This window comes from Aotus nancymaae, unplaced genomic scaffold (genome assembly GCF_030222135.1).
Source record: "Aotus nancymaae isolate 86718 unplaced genomic scaffold, 86718_ANA_hifiasm-v0.15.2.pri h1tg000057l, whole genome shotgun sequence".
NCBI classification, from domain to species: Eukaryota; Metazoa; Chordata; class Mammalia; order Primates; family Aotidae; genus Aotus; species Aotus nancymaae.
In genome coordinates, this window is record NW_026988471.1 from 8,277,933 (window position 1) to 8,296,693 (window position 18,761).

Sequence of the window (18,761 nt, forward strand, 5' to 3'; positions counted from 1 at the left end):
AAGAGGTAGCAAACAGTGGGAGAAGTCCCGGTTCTACTGTTTTCTGGCTCCACCACTGATGTGGACTGTACCAGCAATCAAATCACTTATCTTCAATTTCATTGGGAATATGTTAAGAGATTTTAAAAATAAATGATTTCAATGGTCCCCTTTTCCTCTAAAATTATATGATTCCCAAGAATTTCTGGGACTTTCTCCGTCTCTGTGAGACTACAGTCTAGGTTATAATTAGGCTAAAAGATGTCAAGTGAAACTATTACTCATCAGTTTGGGAATAGCATTGCTTTCTCATTACTCCACAGGTTCCATGACTACCTCTTAATTTATTACATCTCTAATCAATCTTTCTTCTTAAAAATGTCTATTATTTCTCAGGGGCTACAAAGATTTCTGTTTTGTATCTGTGCATCTGGGGGAGACATTCTCTTTTCCTCATAGATTTATTTGGCGTTTTTATCTTTATGTGAATGAGTCAAATCTCAATGCAAAGAACACCCCTTTCATGCTTATTTATTGTAACATAAGCCTGCAACCTGCAACCCCTGATCCCTAAGTGCAGAAAAATAAAGTTCAAACTCTTTCATGCGTTTGCATGTCTGCATAACAGCTTTTATGTCCAAATTATGAAACATCTTAAATTGCTGTAGCCTCCCCAGATTTCATCACAAGCACCGTCACCACTAGCAGCATTTATTGCATCTTCTTGTTGCACTGCACTGGGGAAGAAGGCTTCATTTTCTCAGTTTGCCTAATATTCCAGGTTCTTTCTGTCTATCCATAATTGTGAGAAGAGTCGCCTTCCTGATCATGTTGACATATCACTGTTCTGCCAAACTGTGTAGTCTGGCTACTAGGGGAGGAGTTACACCCACCCTCTTCTGCTGCCAGCTCTGTGACAAAGAGAAAGCTGTAAGTTATTCTCCAGCCTGCTGAAGAGTTTTGTGTAGTCCCCAGAAGCCTATCACTTTCAGCAGAATTCCCTCTTTGTAAGTAAATGTGTCAAACTGCATATTTTGTTATGAGTATTTTATGCCTAAACCCTTTTCTGTTACTATCATTTTATAGATGCTGGGTTTTCGTCCACAGATTACAATACCAGTGTTCTAGCTAATGTCAGAGTTCTAGCCAGTGAAAAATGAGAAATGAGAATCACCTCTTCCCGTAGTGTCTGGGGTTACCACATCTAACCTGGTTCTCTTGCCAAAGAACTTGCTCTCCAGGACGGGTGACTCTGGCTAAACATGAGGAACCTGCTAAGGAATGGCCTGATAATCAGATAATAGTCTGGTTTCAATCTCTTCAAATTACCTTTTAATTATTTTCCACTTGAAATCAGATAGTTATTCCCTCTTATTTAGATTTGTGTGTGTGTACATTCTGATCTAGGCCTAAAATACTGTATATCACAAGACAGTTTTTATTAAAACCACAAAACATTAAATTTAAAGGAAAACCTATCATGAAAGAGATACCAAATGTTCCCAAGGAAGCTGAAACCAATTTATTATTAAATTTACAAATAATGGGTTGCCACTTCCAAAGTAAGGATGTAGATCAGGTGGAAACAAACACGAAAGGAGCATCCTTTATTAGATTCTTTGTCTAAGACTTTGTCCTTAATTTTGTCAAGGCATTGGGTGGGGAGGGTTATATTAATAGAAAGCACTGGATAAAGAAGTTGGGCACTGGAATGAGACTGCCTTAAGTTAGAGGCCTACATATTTGATTTTGGGAAAGTTACTTAACCTTCTTGGGCCTCAATCTTGTCATCTATAAAATGGGAGTAATAATGATTTGTTGTGATATTCAGATAACTTAATACACTTAATGCTTGTCACATTGTAAGTGCTCAATAAATATTAGCCATCATCACCTTCATCATCATCATCGTTATGTCTTATAGCATATGGTTACATTTATCATAGGTACCATAGGCTGATAGAAGGTTAGATTAAAAACAAGCTGTTACATGGACTCAAGAAGGGGAACAACACACACTGGAGCCTTTTAGGGGTGGGAGGTGGGGGGGGGCATCAGGATAAATAGCTAATGCATACTGCCCTTAATACCTAGGTAATGTTTTGATAGGGGCAGCAAACCACCATGGCACACAATTACCTGTGTAGCAAACCTGCATGTCCTGCACTTGTATCCCAGAACTTAAAAAACAAACAAAAAAACACAAGTTGTTGCTTTAGTCAACTTATCCCTCCAGATTGAGGGGAAAAACCACTGAGGGCTAAAATTTAGGGTATAAAGAGTACGTTAAGTGATTTAATAAATTCCTGGCCTACCTCACCTGAAAGCATTAACAAAGTTTTTCGCTTACAGAAATAAATAGAGTGACAACTAGTTTTGAACTTTTTCTTCTTAAATGCTGGAATATACTGTGGTTAGATAATTTGCTTTTTGCTGTTAGTATCTATTCTGAGCCTTTACAACCTACACAGTAGGAAAAGGATTTTAAAAAGACAAACAGTAATTTATATAAAGATTTCGTGGATAAGAACTAAGCAATGAATGTGTAATTTATAATTTGGAGTACTGTATTACTTTGTGGCACATTTAAAATTACTCTGATTGATTATTTTGAAAATTCCAGGCACCATTAGATTTCATCCTTCTGCACAGTATTTCTCTAAATACCATCTCTGAATCCACAAATATTTATCTTTTTTTGGTTAGCGTCCAGCTGGTAACCAGTGAAATGATCCTACATTATTCTAGGACAGGAGCCAGGAACTTGGTCTTATTGCATAAAGCTACTCTATTCCTCTTTATGTAAAATATATTCCACTACTGGTCCCTAGACACTTCTTTAAGAGAGCACTTAAAATTGCTCCCTTTGGAGTTGCCTGAGTGTCATTGAGAAATAAATTAAAAGACAAAATCAACTCAAGTATGTCTGATACAACCCAACAAGACAGTGTGTCTCAGTGGGGTCCCAGGATCATCTTTATTGGAATCACTCAGTATGCTTATTTAAAATCCAGACTCCTAGGCAATAGTCAACACATAAAGAATCAGAATTTTCTATGTCAGAGTCCTATAATCTGCATTTTATTAGTGCTCATGGGTAATTCCTAAATACCCAGTGAAGTTTAAGAACCATTGCCCTGGGCCCTTAATATGTCTTATTCTATTACGAACTTCATTATAATTAAGCAAATACAAAAATAATTCACATATGCTGATTCATATACCAGAATAAATAATTTAACTAGGTTTTATTGTGTCGCAATTTATAAATAATTAATCCATGATCCTTTCCCTATATTAAAATGTTAATCAAATTCGCTAACATTATATCAGTACTAATAACTATGACAACTAACATTACTAGATTCCATTTTTATTATGTAAATAAAATAAAAATCAACTGTTCCAGGGTTCTTATTGATTATACGTAATAAAGATATAAATATTCTTGTATATTTCTGAGTAGCTATGGTTTCTTACAAATTTCAGAATCCTGCCAGCTTTGAGATCATGGTTTGAGAGCCAACATAGGCTAGATACATCATACAAGTGATGAAGCATTTGGACCAGGAAGAGAATTTGGAGGTAAAGGGAATTCATGTAGCACAGTGTTCAGTTTTAAGAGCTTCGTCTAGGTGAAAACTCGTAAGTAATATACATATGGTATAGCCAAGGTCTTTTATGAAGAAAAAGTAACCACAGACAAACATTGTCAAAGAAGAAAATGAAAAAAGAAGCAGTTAAGAAGTTTTAGGACAGGGAAAGCGTTTTTCTCTTGTTTTTATTTTTTAGATTTCACTTTTATTTGTATTTTAAAAATGTTTAAAGGCAAATAGTACTAAAAGCTTTTAACAAAAAAGAGAAGTCCCTGTTCTATGTTTCCTCACTCCTAAATTTTGCTTCCTGTAGTTAACACTTTCAACTCTTTTTTTTTTTTTTTTTTTTTTTTGAGACAGAGTCTCACTCTGTTGCCCAGGCTAGAGTGCAATGGCGCGATCTTGGCACACTGCAACCTCAGCCTCCCAGGTTCAAGTGATTCTCCTGCCTCAGCTTCCCTGGTAGCTGGGATTACAGGCATCTGCCGCTATGACCTGCTAATTTTTTTTTTTTTTTTTTTTTTTAAGTAGAGATGGGCTTTCACCATATTAGCCAGGCTGGTCTTGAACTCCTGACCTCGAGTAATCTGCCCGCCTTGGTCTCCGAAAATGCTGGGATTACAGGAATGAGCCACCGTGCCTGGTCAACACTTTTCAACTCTTTTAACTATTTCTATTGAAATTGACCTTCACATTTTCTGGAGTAAAAAAAAGATGTTTATAGTGCTATTTCAGGACTTTTCCAATTTAAACGTTACACGTTGACAACTTATCTGTGGATGATGAGAATAGAATTATTTTCCCATTCTCCCTTCAACCTCCCAATATAATTATGTTCTCCCAACATAATTATATTACTACTTTGGGTTAAACAAATATTTAGTGTTTCCATTATTATGAACTCATAGCTATTATTCAGAGAGGAGTCACATAGTATATTATGATTATGTTTTCATTCCTCTACAACTTTGTGTTTTTCCTGGAGTTAACAGTTGCCTTTCCTTCAGCATTCAGTTTTCCATGTAACTATCACTAATTCAAATTCATTTCCAAATCCTACCACAGAACTCTAGAGCTCCTATCAACATGGCCATGTGCACAGAGTGATCTATCAATTCTGTGTTTTTCCGAGTATCCTGGACTCCTGTGTTGTTCTGCTTCATTCTGTCTTGGCCACTCTTAAACCCTAAAGCAAACCTGCAGCTTAGGATTTTCCTTTGGTGTGATGGATGGATTCCTTGTACTCCTCTCCCATATTAGGACACTTGGATGTTACACAATCAGGAACAACACCCAGTCCCACCATAGGACTGCTCTAAGAGTAATCCCACAGCCCCTGCCGCCTGCTGTTTGGTACTTAACAATTCTGGGAACCAGACAGTACATGTATTCTCAGTGGCAATGAAAATTGGTTTTAGGAGATTGGGGGTAATAGATATTTATATAGAATATAAGTAAGTAAACAGTATATCTATGATATTCAAATTTCATGGGTAGGGGTAGTTAAGGGAAAATATGTCTAAAAAGGCTCCACAGAGGACCAATAATAAAAAGAAAAAAAGGATGAGAAACACAGATATCAGAGCCTTTTCTGCAGGTGCCCAGAATATGTGCTACCTCTGTGTGGTTAGCATTTCACATCTCCAAAGCCCAAATCTCTCCTGGGTGAGTTTGCCTCACTCAGTGACGTGCAGAGCTGCTGCTGCCTAGGAGCCTGGGAAATACAGCTTTTCTTTCTAGTGTCTAAAGCAGAGGAAAGCTGTTAAAAAGGGGATGAGGGAGTGGGGTTCTGTGATATCTGCCCAAGATGGGTCTAGAATTTTAGATTGAAACTCTTAACCACTTAAAATTTTGAAGGCATTGCTCCATATTCTTACAAGTTCCAATTATGCTATTAAGACATGCCATTTTAATTCCTGATTCTTTAGATGTGACCTGGTTTTTAATTTTTCTTCCTTCTCTGGAGATATTCTTTTTATCACTGATGTTCTGAAATTTTAGTGATCTGTTACAGGGTGGGTCTTTGCTATTCATTGGGCTGGGTATTTTGTGGACTCTTTCAGTCTAGAAACACATGACCTTCAGTTCAGGAAGTTTTTCATGTTTCTTTGAGACTTGTCTTCTCTTCATTTTTACTGTTCTCTCTTTGTGCAATTCTTATTTATAGGATATTGGGTTATCTGGATTAATACTCTAATTTAATTTTTGTCTCTATTTCCAGCTCTTTGTCTTTTCTTCTATATGACTTTCTCAACTGTATCTTCCAGCCTTCTCCTGATTTATTAATATTTTCTTTATTTTTCATTAAATTATTTATAAAAAATATATACATTTTCCTTATTGAAAATTCTTGCAGTAAATAAAAGTAACAACATGAAATAACAATGAAATGTTTTATACACTTAAAAAGTTTATGTTATGAGAAAGGGGATTTGTACAATAAAATAAACAACAAACAAATGTGAGCAAGCACCCAGAACACATCCGAATGTCTGTACAAAGACTATTTCCATCAACTAGTTCACTGCACATTACAGTTTATGTAACTCCCCAATCAACCACTTCAGAAATATAAGTGAGAACATTAAGAAGTATGAGACCTACCTCATGTTTCTGATTTTCACAATATCAGTGCCCAACTCATACCATCTTTACTAATTCTAAATGTTGAATGTTTCCAAAGTAAAAAGCAAACAATTCTTATAAACTGCTGAGGAGGTTTCACTGAAATAGTGAATTTCACTATACTTAAGAAGAACTTGTTGGCCAGGTGTGGTGGCTCGTGCCTGTAATCCCAGCACCTTAGGAGGCCAAGGTGGGTGGATTACTTGAGGTCAGGAGTTCAAGACCAGCCTGGCCAACATAGTGAAACCCCTCCTCTACTGAAAATACAAAAATTAGCTGGGTGTGGTGGCAGGTGCCTGTAGTCCCAGCTACTCGGGAGGCTGAGGCAAGAGAATGGCTTGAACCCAGGAGGCGGAGGTTGCAGTGACCCGAGATCACACCACTGCACTCCAGACTGAGTGATAGAACGAGACATTGTCTCAAATGAAGAAGAGGAAGGAAGGAGGAGGAGGAGGAGGAGGGGGAGGAGGAAGAAAAATTTGCCACAACTTATATTAAAATAGGCTGAATAACAAAGAACACCAAATAGTATCAGCACAAGTTATGTCTACACATATTAAAGTATCCATTTAAACCATGTTCTAATGAAATAGAATGTCCACTAAGTCAATTTTATATATCATTACACATAACATGATATCAAAGAATATGACTTTATCTATCAGGCATTTCCAAATACCTATTCCCAAATTAATATTTGTGCACTTATTAAGACTTAACAGTTTACTTAGAAAAGAAAAACAGAAACACACATAAATGCATTTTTATAATTTAAAATATTTCATGTTACACATGAGCAATGTTCAGAGTTAAGTTTTAAACCAAGTTTACTTTTTCCTAAGTTGTATTTATGCCAAGGCTTTGTTACAAAAAATATATCTTAAGTGTCTGAAGGGGACAAACCTACAGTAGTATTTCTAATGCTCAATTTCTTCTTGAGATTTGAAAACATAAGCCTATTAGGAATAAAGATATTTGTCAAGGTTTTTGGGGTGTAAACATTTTGTCAGGCAAACAATTTAGCAAAAAAAAATTTATCTTCATTTAGAAATATATGCAATCTCTTAATAAGCCCCTGGACTTCCAAGTTGAAATAACAGCTTGCATTTCTAGAGAAGATATATGCTTTATTTAAAGGGAGAGGGTGAGTTATAAATTCACCAACATGTTGAAAATGCATTAGTTTCAGAAAAGCCAATACTCTTCTGAAGATGGTGGTGGTAGGTTAATATGTGGGTGCAAATTTCAGAAAATATTGCTTCTCCCCTTCAATGGTATTCCTGTAGAAAGTAAAATACATCTTTGACCCTGGTCAGTGGTCTTATTTGATGGTTGGGTTAATATATTTGATTTTATATATACAATCCAACAATTTCCTCCCCAGATGTCCTATTCACAGAGTCAAAAAATATAGATCTATTTAGAAGTAATAGTGATAAAGCCAGATGAACCATCACTCCTTGTTGCTAACAAAGTAGAAATTCTGAACAATGTTTTCACCCACGGCTATTTTGATATCTGTAAGAGCTTCAGCACAAGCTAAAATTCTCACCAACCTTTAAAAAATAGCAATGAAAACAGCAAGATCAATCATGGAAAGTTTACCACTATTCCTGATATACATTCAATCAACCAATACGAAGCACAAGCTCAGTGATGCAGTAGAGAGAGAGCAGGGCGCCAGAGTGATGCAGAATTATGCAGAAGAAGAAGATTCCTTCTGTGGTCTTGACTATTCTAATTTACTATGTGTGCCCCCATCTGGAGAACAAAACAAACCTGATTCAACCAGAATGGATAAGCAGAGTTAGCTTTCATGGTCCTAGTATTAGAAATTTTAGGTGACACAGCTTTGGTCTTTAAAATTTGCACAGATGACAAAATAAAAATAAAATCAACTAATCAAAATGACCAGATGACTCATTCAGTTGTTGGAGAATAGTTTTAAATGCACATAAAATTCATTATATTAAGATTTCTCTAAGTATTGGTTATTGTTCATTGATTCATTTAGTCACAAAATATTTATTGAGTTCCTAAAATATCAGATACTGTGTTAATCACTGGGAATATCAGAGTGAACAAGAATGGCAGGCCTCTGAAGAGTGGAATACCTTATGTTTACTGAGGAGATTCTAGAAACATATGGAACAGCGTTTCTGTGAACTGCAAACCTCCTTTACCACATGTTTAACCTCCACACACATGCCACTTTGCTTTATTCTAATAGACGCTATGAAAGATTTGACAGTTGGGAAGCATGCTGCTCAAATACAATTTTTGTTGTCTAAAATGTTTCTAAAGATCATAAATAGAACATAAGGTACATTTTGTTCCTACATCAGTGGATCAAATCTTTTCAAAAACAGCTGAAATCTTTTAAATTTTTGATATGATAGTACATTAAATAGGTATAAAACAGTGGTCAAAGTAAGAGAACTTACTTTAATCAATTAAAGAGAAGGACTCCTTTTATGTCCATTGTTTTAATATATATATTAATATATACATATATGTATATATTCTACATATACATTATTGTATATATTATACGTATATGTATATATTAATAATATATATAAATATATATATTATATATATATATTATATATATATATATACACACACATAAAAGACAGGGCCTTCCACTGTTGCCCAGGCTGAAATGTAGTAGCACAATCACAGCTCACTGTAACCTCAAACTCCTAGGCTCAAGTGATCCTCCCGCCTCAGCCTCCTGAGTAGCTGGGACTACAGGGAGGCACCACAGTCCCTGGCTAAGCTTTAAAAAATTGTTTTGTAGAGACAGGGTCTCTCCATGTTGCCCAGGCTGGTCTTGAACTTCTGGCTTCAAGCTATCCTCCTGTCTGGGCCCCCTTAAAGCACTTGGATTACGAGAATGAGCCACCACAACCATCCCCCATTATTTTAATCTTTCAGTAACAAAATGTGTATTTGAACCAGGCTTCTTATAGCTTCAATCTGAAAACTAACAATGTTGACTACTCTCTCACTATATTTCAGCAGTTTTTAGCCCTGAAGGGGAGGGGAGAAAGAAGACTGAAACTCTATGGGCCTTCGTTCAAAATCATTAGTGGCAAAAATAAGGTAAGACATAAGAAATGAACAATTATTAAATGAACTTTAAACTACCAGGAACCTTGGGCACACTTAATTACCTTCACCAAGTATCTTGCAAATGTATTTGCAAGATGGAGTGTGGATAGACTGATATAAAAGGTGGAATGTGGCTAGACTGATATAAAACCAACTTAACTGCTGAAAAAGACAAGCTAAGTGTCTGGGGTCCCAGGACTCAGCTTTCTCTGTGCCTCTATCCAAGTCATTATCATGGGATCCATGGTAAAGAAAATTGTCTTCAAATGAAACAAGGAAAGGATCTATGAATGGTTCAACAAATGTGTGCAAAATGTCACTTCTAAGACTCTTGGACCTCCCTCCCCAAAATTACTGTTTTTTTAATCGAAAAAAAAACTTGTATTTACTTAGGAGCATTTGGAATGTCAACAAAATAGCTGCAACTTTTTTTTTTTTTTTTTTTTTGCAATTTTAGAGTGGTATTCAGAACAACAACGCTAACAGAACAATTATTTCCTATAAGCTGCATCAGAGACACCTGAGATGAAAAAATTACCTTTCCCATATATAACTAATTTGTGCTGAACACCAACAAGAACCTGCTTGTGTTGATTTACAATCCCCATACTGTACCAGGCAAGGTTAGTGGCTACTGAAAACACCACCATGACAGTGTTATTTAAAGACATGTTTGATAATGTAACTATACAAAAAAAGACACTGTACAGTTTAAAAACAAATCCTAGCCTTACATTTCAGGGTGTTTTTTTTCTCTAAAAGGAGTGAATTATGTACAGGGTGGTTAAATGCTTTGTAGACAAGAAAAAAAACTGCACTAAAACCAACTTAGTCATCATCTTCTTCATCTTCCTCCTCCTCATCATCCTTTTCATCTTCCTCCTCTTCTTTCTTTGCTTTTTTCAGCCTTGATGACTCCTTTTTTATCTGCTGCATCCGGTTTTCCTTTAGCTGGGTATGCAGCAATAAGCAATATCCTTTTTGTGTTTTCCTTCAGCTTTGCAGTCTTCTTTTACAAGGCTGCCTGTCACCAGCAGCACCGTTACTCCACACTTCTCTCATTTTATTTTTTTTTTCTTTTCTTTTCTTTTTTTTACTTCTCTCATTTTCTTTGCAACATCACCAATGGACACACCAGGATGTTCTCCTTTAAAGTTGCAGTGCTATTCAGAACAGAATAAGAAAAAGGCCGAAAGAGGCCTCTTGAATCCACTGGGATCCTTGAGCTTCTTTTTTATTTCTCCTTTCGGAGGGTTGTAGGTTTCATTTCTCTTTCATAACAGGCCTGTCCGCCTGTACCATGTTCTGAAATTTTCCTTTCTCTTTAGCTGACATGGCCTTTCACTTTCCCGGAGTACTTCTTAGAAGGCTCTAAGAAGCTGACAGAAGCATCTGGATGCTGCTTCTTGTGCTCCTCCTGGCCAGTTTGCACAAAGGATGACTATGATGACATTTTGCCTCTCGGCTTTTTAGGATCCCCTTTGCCTATGGTTAGTTATGTTTCCTCGGCAAGGCACAGCTTTGACCCATGCCTTTCTGGCTCTCATGGGCTCCTGGTGCAGTCTCCATGGAACTCAATGTACTGCAATGGCTCTTGAACTGCTTTTAATAGCTGCAACCTGGTATCATATCAATGGTCATATGTACATACATTAAAAATCTCAAAATTGGCTGGGTGCAGTGGCTGAAGCCTGTAATCCCAGTACTTTGGGAGGCTGAGGCAGGTGGATCACCTGAGGTCAGGAGTTCCAGAGCAGCCTGGCCAATATGGTGAAACCCTGCCTCTGCTACAAATACAAAAATTAGCCGGGTGTGGTGGTGCATGCCTGTAATCCCAGCTACTCAGAAGGCTGAGGCAGGAGAATCACTTGAAATCGGGAGGTGGAGGTTGCAATAAGCTGAGATGGCACCACTGCACTCCAGCCTGGGCAACAGAGTGAGACTCTGTCTCAAAAAAAAAAAAAAAAATCTCAAAATTGTTTACTAACTTCAAAATTCTTCACATTTTCATTTAGAACATTCAACTGCTGAAACATAATCACACAAATATTGAACCACTGATTTTAGAACAGGAAAAGCCACCTACTGCCCTCCAATTTAACAAACAGGAAAACTGAGGCACAGAGACGTATGTTAATTTGCCATGTTCACGGAGCAACTGAGCAGCAAATTTTGGTATCCAGAGCTTTCCAGACCCCATGCAGAGAACTTACCCTGTGCCAGCATTCTGCAAGGGACACGAGAGTTACAAAGAGCATGCAGAGGACCACCCATGAAACCGAGAAGGCAAAATCCAGACTTCTACACCCCAGACAACCTGCGACAACTAACACCACGAGACTGTACATGATCATTCAAAACAAACAAACAAACAAAACAGCAAAGCGCTATGGGATTTAGAAAGGAGAGATGATTTAGGTCTGAGAATTCAACAGTTTCATGGGCTGTATCTTAGAATGGTAGAACTTCCTAGCTTTTGTTTGAAAATAATTTCAGCCTTAAAATAATTATGAAAATAAAAATAGTACAAGGAACATTTGTATACCCCTCACCCAGATCTGGATTTACCTGTTGTCAACATTTCACCCCATTTGCTTTATCATTGGTGCTTGCAGTTTATTTATTTCTTTACACACACTTTAAAAAAATTATTTAAGAGAAAGTTACAGACATTATGGCCCCGTTACCACTAAATACTTCAATGTATATTTTTGAAGATTAGGATTTTTTTCTTAAATAACCACAGTACAGTTATCAACTTCATAAATTATATTGATACATAATGCATTTCTCTAATCTATCAATCTATAATCCATTTCCCAATTTTGTCCATTGATCTAGTAGCATATTTCCCAGTACAATATCCAGGTCAAATGTTGCATTTGTTATGGAGGCTCTTTAGCCTTCTCGAATCCACAGCCTTTCTTTGCCCTTTACGACATGGATGCTTTGGGAGACTATAGTTATAGTTTCCACTATTTTTTCTTTTATACCATTATAACAGTGCTCATTTGTGCTTATCTGCTGTTCCTTTGTGGTTACACTGGGGTGATGTGTTCTTGGCCAAACACGGCACAGGCAATGTGGTGTTCTTTTCAGGGTATCGCACCTGGTAGCACATGGTATCCACCTGTCCGTCACAGGCAATGTTCATTTTGATCATCTGGTTAAGGTGTTATCTAATCTTTCCAGTCTGTAACTGTGATTTATTTTTCTCCCTTACAACTAATAATGAGTTTTATTAGGGACTGGCACATGAAGAACTTATGAATATCCTGCTTCTCATCAATATTTCCCTTACACTTAGCAGCTGTTAATTGCTGGAGCCAACATTTAACATGATGGTTACAAAATAAGGATTTTCCAACTCTAACACTCCCACTATATTTTCCATTTGGCTTTGGCATTTTCATATAAGCAAAAGCCTTCCCTCCTTCTCTATCTATCTATCTATCTATTTATCTATCTGTCTGTCTATCTATCTATCTATCTATCTACCTAATTGGCTGGGGCACCTCAGTGTTCCTCTATGCAGCCTCTCTCTCCAACAGGATAGCCTGGCTTCCTCACATTGTGGTTCAGGGATTCAAGAGAAAGAAGGCAGAAGGCTGCAGGCTTTTCACACCTTTGGCTTAGAACTAGTACAGTGTCACTTTCCTTGATCCAAATGTCACAGATCAGTCCAGTTTCAATGCAGGGGAAATGCACTGCACCTCTTGGTAAAAGGAGAAGCATGCATGCATAGGGATGGGCAGGATTCTTGTTAGCCATCTTTGCAGCCAACCACGCCCTCCTTTACCCTTTTCATTTCTAGAAGTAAGTTAGCAGATTTTGAGTTCCAACATGGAAAAAAATGGGGATTTTCAGATAGCCGAATGAGAAAGACTTATGTGCATTTTATTTCACCTCTAATAGAAAAGTGCCCTCAGTGATCGATCAATAAATTCTTGTTCACTACACTGAATGAAAGTTTTCAACATGAAAGATGAAGAGAAATATTCGAAAGTTATTGGAATAATTTGTACAGATACCTTAAGAAACAAAAATTTTAAATTCCAAACTAAATAAAATTGAGACACTGGACAAGTTCCGAGGTAGATATGTAGTAATGAGTTTTTAAGAAGAAATTATCCATTAGGAAAGCTTGAAAAAATCAGAGACTGGGGGCAGAAAGGTAGGTAGCTAGGAAAAGGGATTTGATTTTTTTTATTGTTTCTAATATTGTTTCCCATTTTTAGTATTGGCAGAATAACAAAAGCAACAAAACAACCATTACTGTATTTCAACATAAATAGAATCTTGATTAAAGTGGTAAATGAGGAAAATGATCTTACTGAAAATCCATTTTTTATTTAATGTGTAACAAATGCTGTGCTATGGACCAGTAATGGAAAGATGAAATAAGACATAGCCCTTCCCTTCAGGAGCTCAAAGTTAGATGCTAACAGATCATTATCATACAACGGGCATAATAGGGGCATGGCAGCACATTAAGATGCCGTAGATACAACCTGTCTGGCAATATTTGAATGCTATTCAGCAAAGGTGTGAGAATATAACTTTATGTAGAAATATCATAAACCTGATGGTCCTTTTAATCCTATACAAAGTCTTTTTGGGCTGGGTGTGGTGGCTTACGCCTGTAATCCCAACACTTTGGGAGGTGGAGGCAGGTGAATCACCTGAGGTCAGGAGTTCAAGATCAGCCTGGTCAACATGGTGAAACCCTGTCTCTACTAAAAATACAGAAATTAGCTGGACATGGTGGTAGGCACCTGTAATCCCAGCTACTCGGGAGGCTGAGGTAGGAGAATCACTTGAACCTGGGAGGCAGAGGTTGCAGTGAGCTGAGATTGTGCCACTGCACTGTAGCCTGGGCAACAGAGTGAGACTCGATCTCAAAAAAATTGAAAAAAAAAATTGGCAACAGAATATTTATCTTGGTTTTATTTTTATTTTTCACCTTTTTATTTTGGAAATTTTCAAACATAGGTAAAAATAGAGAAATGCTATGATGAATACCTACATATCTATCACTCAGCTTCAATAATTATCAACATGGATCAAATCTTCTTTCATCTATACATCCCACTCTCCTGTCTCCCAGATGGATAACTAGAGCAATTCCCAGACATCATATTATTTAATCATAAACACTTCTCTTTGTATCTCTAGAAGACACACATGTAAAAATATTAAGAATAGAACCTTAATGTCATCTAATATTAGCCAGTATTCAAATTTTCTTGGTTGTCCTATAAAAATCTTTTTGGTATTTTGTTTGTTTGAATTAAGAGATAGTCAAGGTCTGGCCAGGTATGGTGGCTCACAAATGTAATTCCAGAACTCTGGGAGGCCGAGGTGGGCAGATCACTTGAGGTCTAGTACAGTGTCACTTTCATTGATCAAAATGTCACAGGTTAGTCCAGTTTCAAGGGAGGGATAATCCACTGGCCCAGCCTGGTTAACATGGTAAAACCCTGTCTCTACTAAAAATACAAAAAATAAGACAGGCATGGTGGTACAGGCCTGTAGTCCCACCTACTTGGGAGGCTGAGGCAGAATAATCACTTGAACGCAGGAGGAAGAGGTTGCTATGAGCCAAGATCATGCCACTGCACTCCAACCTGGGTGACAAAGCGAGACTCTACCTCAAAAAAAAAAAAAAGAGAGAGAGAGAGTCAAGGCCCATGTGCTGTACTTTATAAATATCTCTTATGTGTCTTTAAATATATAATCATTATCCCTCCCTCTTTTCTGACTTCTTTTTCTTCTTTGTCGTTGTTGCTGAGGAAACTGAGTCATTGATTCTACAGAATTTTTCCATCTGGATTTGGACAGTTGCATCCCTGTGGTGTTGTGTAACATGTTCCTCTGTCTTCTGTATTTCCTGTAAGCTGGTAGGTAGATCTAGAGCCTTACTCAGATTCAGGGTTGATTGTGTTGGGAAGAATCTTCCATACATGGTAATGTGTACTTCCTATTGCTTCGCTTCTGGAGATATGGAACATTTGGAGATATATATATATATATTTGGTGATGTTAAGACCAGACACTGGGTTTAGGGTTGATTGCCTGATCCTTCCTTTACAATGTTCCTCCATCAGCCTTTGAATTAATGGTTTCAACAGCTGTGATTTATTTTTAATCCTATGCTTTAATGATTTGATGACATCACCTATATACCTTCTTTTATATTCCCTAACTAAAAGCTAAATTATTTCCAGAAGTACATATACGTAACATAGTACAGTAAAAAGAGTAGCGAATCTTCATCTCAATTTATTCAGTATTTAGCTGTCTAACCTCCAATAAATCAACTCTTAGGTCTGTCTCATTTCCTCATCTGTAAAATAAGGGAGTTACTAGATGATTCCCAGGTTAATTTGTAACTCTGAAATCTTGTGGTTACAATTCCCCCTGACTGTCATAGGAATGGTACTGGCTCCAGTCACAGCATTTGGCCTTTGCCCATGTATACACAGGTTCCACCCACTTCTCTGTCTAAATAACTTCAAGGATAAAAAATCTAGAGTGAAAATTTTTGTTGTTCCTGTTGACACATGAATAAAATGTTGATACTGTAGCTGCTGAGGCTGCAATAAAAGCTCTGCAAGTTCTGAGCAGCAAAACCAGCTTTACTACTGCTCAGGCAGGGGAGGAAAACAACTCCACCAGTTAATCTAGCTTTCTGTTTTGTTTTTTGAATGATATTTTACATTAAAGTCACTTAAGTCTTTAGAGATTTTAAAAGAAAACAGTCTTGGGTGTACCTGTTCAAAGAGAAATTTCTAAGCAAATTCTTACTTTTTGCATGACAGTAACTACAGCATTATTACCATTTTTAGATGCCTGAACTTTCTTCTGGCGACAGTTTCTTTACTTCAAAGCCTATGGCTACAAAACATGTAGCCTATGGCTACATGTATTTCTTGACATGTAAACAGTAATGTACTTTATTTATCTAACATGTAATCACCATATAAATATGCTAACAATGTATATTAGGTATCTAACAGTCCCCTCAAATCAGCAATTTAAAAATGCACACAGGCAAAAGAAAATATACATCATGGCTTTCCGTTAAAAGAAAAATCAAACAAATGTTGAAAGACCCATAGGAAAAGTAGCCAGATTTCTCCCATCTAAGGATGTATAGGTTTAAAAACGAAGCACAAAAATACTCATCTGTGTTCCATAACGTTTGTCTGCATTAAACCAAATTAACATTCTGACCACCTTTTATAAGCCAGATCGCCATTCAGTGTCAGGGGAAAATGTCCCAGCGAGAGCCAGCAATATAACCCTTTGTTTCATTTTGCAAATCTAGATGCCTTAAATGGATTTGAATTAAAAACTCTTTAGTTGAGAACTATCTTTTGATCTCCTAGAAGGCAGATTATGTCTTAAGTTAAATTCTGATTATCCTAAGCAGAATAAGAAGAATGGTAAAATGTGAGGCTAAGGGGAAAAAATCTGGGTTCATTTGTGAACTACCTCAGACTGAAAACATATTTTGGAGAATGCTTATTATATAAAATGTTCTTCTGAAATGTGTATAATTAACATATATTAAAGGAAGTAAGGCAAAATCAAGTTGAGGTTTATCTTCCACTTGATCTAGCAAAATATGCCTTCAGTGAGCATGGACGTTTTGTCTAAAGTTTGCTTAGAAAGAAGAATCTTTACTGAAAACAATATCCTTGATTAAGGATTTTGGTGTGAAAAGGTCTTTAGCTCATCATATGGAGAAATACAAAAGAAATAGGAAGTTTTGGAAAAACGGGACTACAAGCCCACATTTCGAATGGCATGGGCTCCACTGCTGTCTCCAGAAAGAGGACATCATGATGGACATGATGTTTGACCAAGTTGGCCCTTGCCAAATCACAAAGTGATTTGTGACCCACAGTGACAACCTGCCCATCAGGGGAAGGAGCACTTTTGGGGAAAAGGGGTGAGAAACAGGTCTTCAGTTCTGAACTGGACTCTTGGTAATGAACTCAACGTGTCAGAAAAACAACTCTAAGAAGATGTCCCCATTTTTTTAGGGGAGCAATGAAGGAAGACGTATCTATGTACATGAATTTATATTTCTATTCTGTCCTATTTAAAAATTGATTTGATGCACAGTATCATAAAAGTTATGACTATAATAAACAATATACAACAAAAATAAAACTATCAAGTATTAGTGAGGGAACATAAGAAAAAATCATCATAGAAATCTTGGGCTAACCTATCAACCAGTGGGTAAAGAAAATGTGATGTATATATTCTATGGAATACTACTCAGCCATAAAAAGGAACAAAACAGCGGCATTCACATCAACCTGGATGGAGTTGGAGACCATTATTCTAAGTGAAGTAACCCAGGAATGGAAAACCAAACATTGTATGTTCTCACTTATAAGTAGAAGCTAAGCTGTGAGGACACAAAAGCGTAAGAACGACATGATGGACTTTTGGACTCGAGGGGAAGAGTGGGTGAGGGGTAAAAGACTACACATTGGGTACAGTATACACTGCTCAAGTGAGGGGTGCACCAAAATCTCAGAAATCACTACTATAGAACTTATCCAGGTAACCAAACACCACCTGTTCCCCAAAAACCTATTGAAATAAAAAAATTAAAGTTAAAAAGTAAAAAAGAAATCTTGGACTGAAAGCCACCCATGAAAAAGTGCTCAACATCACTAATCACCAGAGAAGTGCAAATTAAAACCACAGTGAGATATCATCTTACTCCAGTCAGAATGGCTATTATTGAACAGTCAGAAAACAACAGATGTTGGTGTGGATGTAGAGAAAAGGGAACATTTATACACTGTTAGTGGAAATGTTAATTAGTTCAACCTCTGTGGAAAACAGTATGGAAAATTTTCAAAGAACTAATAACCATTCAACTCAGCAATCCTATTAATCCTATTACTGGGTATCTACCCAAAGGAAAAGAAATCATTATCTAAAAAAGACATCTGCACTTGTATATTTATCGCAGCACCATTCACAATAGCAAAGTCATAGACCAACCTATGTGTCCATCAATGGTGGATTGGATAAGGAAAATGTGGTACATATACACCATGGGATACTATGCAGCCATAAAAAAGGACATCTTGTCCTTTGCAGCAACATGGATGGAGCTGGAGGCCATTATCTTAAGTGAACTAACTCAGAAACAGAAAATCAAATACCTCGTGTTCTCACTTAAAAGTGGGAGTGAACCAGTGGGTACACAGGGACAAAAATATGGAAATAATAGACACTGGGGACTCCAAAAGAGGGGAGGGTGTGGGGCTGAGGGTTGAAAAATTACCTACTGGGCACAATGTTCAGTATTTGGGTGATGAGTATACTATCGACCTAATCCCCACACAATATACATATGTAACAAATATGCCTATGGACTCCTGAATCTAAAACACAATTGTTTCAAAAAGT